This window comes from Betta splendens, chromosome 10 (assembly GCF_900634795.4).
Source record: "Betta splendens chromosome 10, fBetSpl5.4, whole genome shotgun sequence".
In the NCBI taxonomy this organism is placed as follows: domain Eukaryota; kingdom Metazoa; phylum Chordata; class Actinopteri; order Anabantiformes; family Osphronemidae; genus Betta; species Betta splendens.
The window spans coordinates 6,321,423-6,329,164 of record NC_040890.2 but is presented as its reverse complement, the minus strand read 5'-3'; the positions used below and the strand labels follow the sequence as shown (position 1 = coordinate 6,329,164).

The following is a 7,742-nucleotide window of genomic DNA, read 5'->3' as shown; positions in this document are numbered from 1 at the left end:
ACTTTAAAAATAGGCTTGCTTCCATTTCAGTTTCATAAGTTATTATTAGAGGCAGGTCATTTTAATTAGTTTCACTTGAATTGCACCTCCTGTAATTTCCTGTGACCATAGTCTTGATGAAGTCAGAGGTCAATAGCTGCCTTTCCTCTGTAAAACTAGGTTCAACCTACAGGTCAAGATGCTAAATATGACCTCAAAACCACATCTTCCATATTTAATATTTTAGTAATTTCTTATATTAGTTAATGCCCAGCGTGGCGTTTAGGAAGTGACAGAAAGTGAGGGTGTGATACAAGCTGTCGGTTCAGCAGCAGTGAATGAGCAGCTCGCTCACACTAAACCTTTTGTTGTCCTTGAGTCTTTGGTTTAAAGCGTCACCCGCTGACCGGCTGATAAAAAGGAGGCGATCAGTTTACCGAGGATTCATCACAGGATTTGGGGGAAAATTAGCTTCAAATAATAAAAACTGTTTTTTCCACTCCTGTTTGGTGCTGCCAATGTTCAGAGATGCCAAGTGCTGATTTAATCCTCAATAAACCTTTGTCAGTGCACTGCGTCCCTTTAAGTGGATGTGGAAAAGCCGGTGGGACGCCTATGCACAGTAGTGCCAGTCAAACGAAAGGCCAAGAGGCTAGCGGGACTTTAATTTATTTCTCAGATATTCTGTGTAATTCTGGGCTATACGCACACATGAAGCAAACACTAACCAAAAAAGCAAGCTCACAAACACCTGCTGCACATAAGCTTCTTACTGTAAACACTGCTGCTCTGTACAGTGCGTTAATGCAGTCAAATAGAGAAGCTTAAATGTGGGAGCATACATTTTTATAGAAGTTTTGCATAGATTTGCTGTACTATATTTATATATCTTAAATAGCCAATAAATGTTATAAAAACAGTTTTTCCCTAACTTCTACTGTAACAACCTTCTCCTTTTTAACACAGAAGCAATCATGAATTGTCTGAGACTTTGCCTGTTGCATGTCATTTTCATGTCTCGCTCTCTCCCCCCTCTATTTACTGTCATCTCTCTATTATCACCCACGTAATAAAGGCACAAAGGACCCAAAATATCTCAGAGGAAGGGAAGATGGAAGCTCGTGCTGTTGTAATGACTCTGTTTTGGGTACAGTAATTGCTGAGATCTCAAACACAGTGACATCTTCTATCATATAAATGAATCCTATCAGAGATAGAAATGTGTCATCTGCATAGAAGTTGTCTAAGTAAAACCAAATGGCAGCATTTATCGACTGTGACAACGGGGCCAAAGACAGAAACTTGCAGGAAACCGCAAGGATTATCTCACCGTGGTGGTCGTGACTTTCAAAGCTGCAAAGGGCATCTTCCTTCAACAGCATCTTTGTTTGGCTTTCAAAGGGCAGTGGGACATCGTTCTTGTCCAGAATCTTTAGCTCCTCGTGGAGGATGGATTTGATCAATGCTTCAATCCCCTTATCAGGTGAATTGCGTCTGTTAGTCTGCTTTACAAGCCTGCAGCTAATGGTGTGAGAGCATGTCGGTGGGTGCGGGGCGCGTTGATGGTAGAGATGAGAGGTGAGAAACAGTGGTGGCGAACAAGAGACGGAGGAGGGAGCCGGATGGAGGAGCACGGGGGAGAGGAGGCAGAGGTGACGAAGACGGAAACAAGGGGGGAGATGGATGGGGTAGAGGAAGGGAAAGAGGCGAGAGAGGAGAGGATGGACACAAAGTCTGAGAGGGGGAAGGAAGGAAGAAAAATGGAGGACAGGTGGGAACACATGAGTCCCGGACCTCAGAAGAAGAAGAAGAAAGAGAGAAAAAGAAAGACAGACGGAGAGAATAGCTTTCCCCCTTCGTTATGCCTGCAAGCCTGTCATTAAGTATTCATTTCCAACTCTGCCTCTATCTATCTATCTATCTATCTATCTATCTATCTATCTATCTATCTATCTATCTATCTATCTATCTATCTATCTATCTATCTATCTATCTATCTATCTATCTATCTATCTATCTATCTATCTATCTATCTATCTATCTATCTATCTATCTATCTATCTATCTATCTATCTATCTATCTATCTATCCATCCATCCATCCATCCATCCATCCATCCATCCATCCATCCATCCATCCATCCATCCATCCATCCATCCATCCATCCATCCATCCATCCATCTATCTATCTATTACATATTCTTATATTCTTAGGTTCTTTCTATTTCTCTCATCCTTTGCTTCTCTCAGTGAATCTCTTCTTTCTGCCTTTCTCACACCCACTCCCTTCTCTCTGTATCTCCTACAAAAGCTTTGACTGTACATCCAGAGAAGAAGACAGCTTCTGTGTCTGCGTGTGCGCGTGTGTGTAAGCGTGTTTTTAAAAAAGAAAAAAAAAGCTGATTTCTTTTGGATCTGAAGGGTGTATTTATACTTAAAGAGATTTGACTGCAGCCAATTGAACAATGCACAGTGGCGGCGATGAGAGACAAGGTCCAGTCACGGTTTGCGTGCGTTTGTGACAACAACAACAGAATGAGGAGGAAGGGGATGATTTATTGACGATCACTCACCACACACACACACACACACATGCTACACATTTTGTCTGTAAAAGGTGAGTGGGGAGGGAAAGCATGGAAAGCATGCACACGCACAGGAAAGTTGTCTGATTGCACACACACACACACACACACACACACACACACACACACACACACACACACACACACACACACACACACACACACACACACACAGAGTCAGGGCTGCCCTGGGATCGGTATTGCTGCTGTGTGCAGAGGTTAGCTGTTCTAGTTGCTCTCATTCAAGAACCTACGTTGATCCCCCCCCCATTTCTTCATCCCTCTCTCTCTCTCTCTCTCTCTCTCTCTCTCTCTCGCTCTTCCCTCAGTCTTACTTTCCCTCCTTCTCTCTGCCGTACATCCTCTTCCTTTCTCTGTATCTCCTGCTCCCTCGCTGGTTACCATGGTGACAGCTGTGCACTGCAGAAATCACACTGATTGGAGAATGAGATAGAAGGAGCATCTCTTTTATACATGAACGCCCAGGCAGGCACGTCGGCTGGCGCATGCGCACACGCACTCACACGACGGCAGACGTAGCGCGTGCGCCGCATCTGCAGATTCCTCCATAGCGGCGCGCGTGCACACGCCTGCTTCCTCCCCACGCGCCTGTGAACGTTTTGTGAATGTGCCAGGCGTCTCACTATCCTGTCAGCTGACTCCACTCGCGCATTCGGCACGTGTTGGGGCATGTTTCTGGCCATGTCTTCCCAAGGTCTGCTCACCTGCCTGTGAACACACAGATAATTGCTTTGGCTTTGATCACGCTCTTTGTTATTGGATCATGCTTAGCTAGAAATTAGATCAATTTAGTTGATGCCTGCATTGCTGGATGGGGAGAGAGAGAGTGAGAAAGGAGGGAGGGAGCGTCAGCTGACCTTGAGAGAAGGACCTCTTGATGGACAGGGAGCAGTGGTCACGTGTGATTGGCCAGTGGAACGGACTGGTCCTAGGCTATTGGTCAAACGCTGCTGTCCGTTTGGGGCTCCACGCCCCCCGACACTCGCTCCCACTGAGATGTTCTCCCATCACTCAGTCATACAGAAGAGTTGCTTGGATCAGCAACTCACACACACACACACACACACACACACACACACACACACACACACACACACACACACACACACACACACACACACACACACTGTCATGTGTATCAGTGCAGAAAATGAAGAACACACCTGCACACCCCTCCTGTTCGCATGTGTTCCCCCTTTGACACACATTCACACATGATGTCTGTGCGTAAATTGCAGCTGCAGAATCAGACTCGTTACGGTTCGCTGGGTTCCTGCGCTGTGTGGGATGTGTGGGTCTCCTCTAACTATGTGCATGAGCATGTATTTTCCGATTCCCCCTCTCTCGCTCCCTTTTTTGAACTGAAAATGATCGGGCTTTGCTTTTTATATGTTCATAGTAGGACTGACCTCTTATCAAACTAAACCTCAACAGGTGTGGATGAAAGCATTTCTTGTCCGATATTATTTTAATCTGTGCTTGATTGTGAGCCGCTCTTAGAGGAGGTTTGATTTATTAGCTGACTTGGATGTTCTCCAATCTGGCTGCTGGTTGTTGAACGATAAAACAGTACTGTACAGCTTTCTACTTCTCTTTTAAGGTAGATGTACTACAGTTACTACAGAAACGTTACACGTTTACATTTCTTGCCAGAAAGACGTAACGTGTGTTTGCTGTGAGGAATAAAGAGACGACTGGATGAGAAGAGTCCCAGATGTTTGTCCGCTGAAACCTCATCGGTACCACTCCTCAACACACTGTAGCGTGTTGCTGCTAATGTGCTTCTGGCATAGACCTGGTTGCTTTAAGACTTAATGGAGAACACTTACACAGTAAAATCCTCCTCCTCAGCATTTTGCATCAGTAAACAGCGAGGCTGGTTTTTGTTTTACTGCCTTTTCAACCTGAGTAATTAAAGCATTGAGCATAAAAAAAAGGGATGTATTTATGCGTTAATGCTGTCTAAAATAAGAAGGTCTGAACTAATCAGTCATCTTTGAATTTAATTTAAATTAATGCACATGGACATTAGACTAAAAGGTCTTTGCTAATGCCTGATTAAAGAACTATAACCATAATTTCAGGGGATCAGTCATTATAAAGGACGCATTCATAATGATATTGAAATGCCCAGAGTGACACGAAGAATTAGTCAGATGCTTAAAATTAGTTCAAACTGACCCGGGGAATTGATTCAATCAATCGGACACTGTAACAGCCGTGAAATGCAGATGTCACATCCGTGAAGGTTAATTTCCTGGGCTTCAGCTCACCTTCCCGCGGCTGATGAAACCTCTGTGTCATCTGAGGAGAGCGTCCCACAGAGGCACGAGCTCGCTGGAGGATCCGTCTTAATGGAACAAGAAAAATATGTGCGCGAGGATCAAACTAAGCGGACCTAAACAAACCACGGCACCGTCAGCTGAGACACAGCTTCCGCAACGTTCCCGTTATTCACGAAATGTCAAAGTGTTTACAAAGGCTGGATTTGATGGTCATTTTAATAGTTTTCCAGTTCTGTCCATGGGTTTGTGGCTAAAGAGGACCTGTCATTGGCCAAATGCCACTATAGGGGCTGCTGTTCCAGACTCCGCTCGTCTTCCATGAGAAACCCGTATCTGAGCTGACTTAAACACAGTGAACTGTAAATGTCAGACTTCCAGATTCACCGTGTTGAACCTGCACCGAACAGTCACACAGAGAGAAATGTATCAAAAACACACTCAACGATTTCCTGTTGCCTTTTCTTTCCTGCTGACAGGTGTTTGGCTCCTGTGCACCAACGCTGGCGTCTACACCACATTTTTTTCTGTTGGGGATGTGATTGGAATTCCCATGTTTTTCTACTGCATGCTGTTATGCTGGCTGTGTACAAAGGTATTTAAAGGGAGGGATGCCAAGCTAATGAAAGATGGGATCCATCTGTGTCTTAAGGCTTCCAAAACCACAAATCACAGCTACTGTAAATGGCTTCTTTATAGTGAAAAAGACAGAAGAAGCCACTGAGGTAAATAGTGGAACACCTCGGAGCATTTTCTCTTCTAACGCCCAGCGAGATAGAAACTACAGCATCAATGAGCATCCGCGTGAGCAGCGCTAGGAGAAGCTGGAGTGATCCCGCAAATGTGATGGCATCGATCGGTCGAGGTAGTTTGGAGGCATTGATTAAAGGATTGACAGAAGGATTGACTGTCATTTAGCACTGGATGTATGGAAAAACTGACTGTCCTCCTCCTGTAGGCATTTCCACCTCCCACTGCTGTGTGTGTGTGTGTGTGTGTGTGTGTGTGTGTGTGTGTGTGTGTGTGTGTGTGTGTGTGTGTGTGTGTGTGTGTGTGTGCGTGCAGAGGCCCTGAATTTCATTTTAACACGGCTCTCCCTTTTCTTCCACGCATATTTTAAGTGAACACCCTGTTTTTGGAGAAGTCTCAGCCATCATGCTGTCTTCTTCTTCTTCTTCTGTTTTTTTTTTTTTTTGGTGCGCTGCCTTGTGACAGTGAAATGATACAAATATGTTAACGGCTGCAGTTTGTGTAGTACAACAGCCTGAAGCATTCAGGCGGTGAAATGAGTGTGATGTTGGAGCATTTCTCAGGCAAAATCAATATCTTTGCAGGACTTTATTGTGTGCTCGGTTCTACGTTCTGCCTTTTGTTCGGTAGCGAGTTTAGTTAATTTACTTCTAACATATTTTCTCACTTTGTACTTTATGAACATTTGGAAAGTGTAATACAGACAAAGATTATTTTCTCAAGGGTGTTTTTGTCTTTGTGAGTCTAAATGTCAAATGTGTACCACTGGAATTGGCCTAAAGTCGCCCCTCCCACAATGAAATCTCATCTCCATTCACATATGGTACATTGTTATTAGATTATAGTTCCCCTGATTTCCTCATTGTCTCCTGCAGCATATCCAAAGCAAAATGCTGGATGGAAACAATGAGCAGGCTGCTCATTGTCCTATAGAAAACAATTTGTCATGGGCGAAGTTAAGTTAGTGGTGAGATCTGACTTTTTATAGTTTTGGCAACATATTAAAGGATTCTGGCGGCTCCTTGTTGTTTTCCAAGTGGGTTAAACAGAGTTTAAGTTTCACGTAATGGCTTCCAGCCAAACATCTGATGCAGGACACAGAAAAGGTCGGCCCAGAGGTAAAATGCTGCACTTACTGAGTTAACCTAATGTCTCCCACTTTCATTGTATATTTATTATTTAACCACATGGAAAATGTGATAATCCTGTTGCTGCTGTAGATTGTGTGACCTGTTGTCTGACCCCATCAGAACCTTAATGTTCTTCTAATTGCTCCGACTGGACACACATTCGTACGCATCCTCTATGACACAAGCTTCAAAAATAAAAGGAGAGGAGTTGAGTCACAGCCTGTGAAAGTTCCAGCGCTGCTCAATCTGAGGCGTATTCATAATGTTGTTACTCACAAGCTGCAAAGCACGAGTGATGCGGGTCTTTGGGTTTTCATCCAGCCTCTAGTTTCACACTCATTATCCACTGCTATTTTACGAGTACTTTGCTCCAAAGTTTTGGACTTTGTTGTAGTATCAAATATGTTTGTTGTCTCTAAAGTGAAGGAACTTGTTTACATCAGGCCCTGAAGGAGACGGAGCCTGGTCTCGGTTTGGTTTGGGTCTGTAGCATGTGGAGTCTCATTTGATAAAATGCCAACAGAGCAGGCGAACGCTAATGAAAGTGGGACTCTCTGCTTTACTTTATTATGTCTTGGGAGTCATGGAGACGCAGTCAGCACCTGGCAAAGTTAGGATGACCTTCTATGCTGTGACATGAAATGATTGTGATTCAAGTTTGTTAAAGCTCTAAACCTCAGAGAGTGTGGGATTCAAGGATGTGCTGCCTGTCCTGGTATAACTCTAAACGTCATACATCATGAGCTTTCAGCTCCATTAAGTGTGCGTATTGTTGTTTCGTCAGTCACATGGACTTGCATAATATTCTGAGTTTTGTGTGGCTCCAAAACCTCTCATACATAGTTCAGCATCAGTGGCTCCTTCTCATACAGTATGTTACTTGTTGGCGCTTCCTTCCACCACACATGCTGATTTTTGACCCAATGCTTTAACATCAGGTCTCAAGCACAACTGAATGGACACATTGTATAGATATGCACGCTTTGACTTTCTTT

General features: G+C 44.0%; 1 protein-coding gene across 3 annotated transcripts in view; it reads left to right on the top strand.

Annotated features, from left to right (window-relative positions):
- The window catches only part of nrg2b (neuregulin 2b), a 31,988-nt gene that overhangs the window by 5,494 nt on the left and 18,752 nt on the right, over window positions 1–7,742 (top strand). The gene's annotated exons all lie outside the window — the stretch shown is intronic.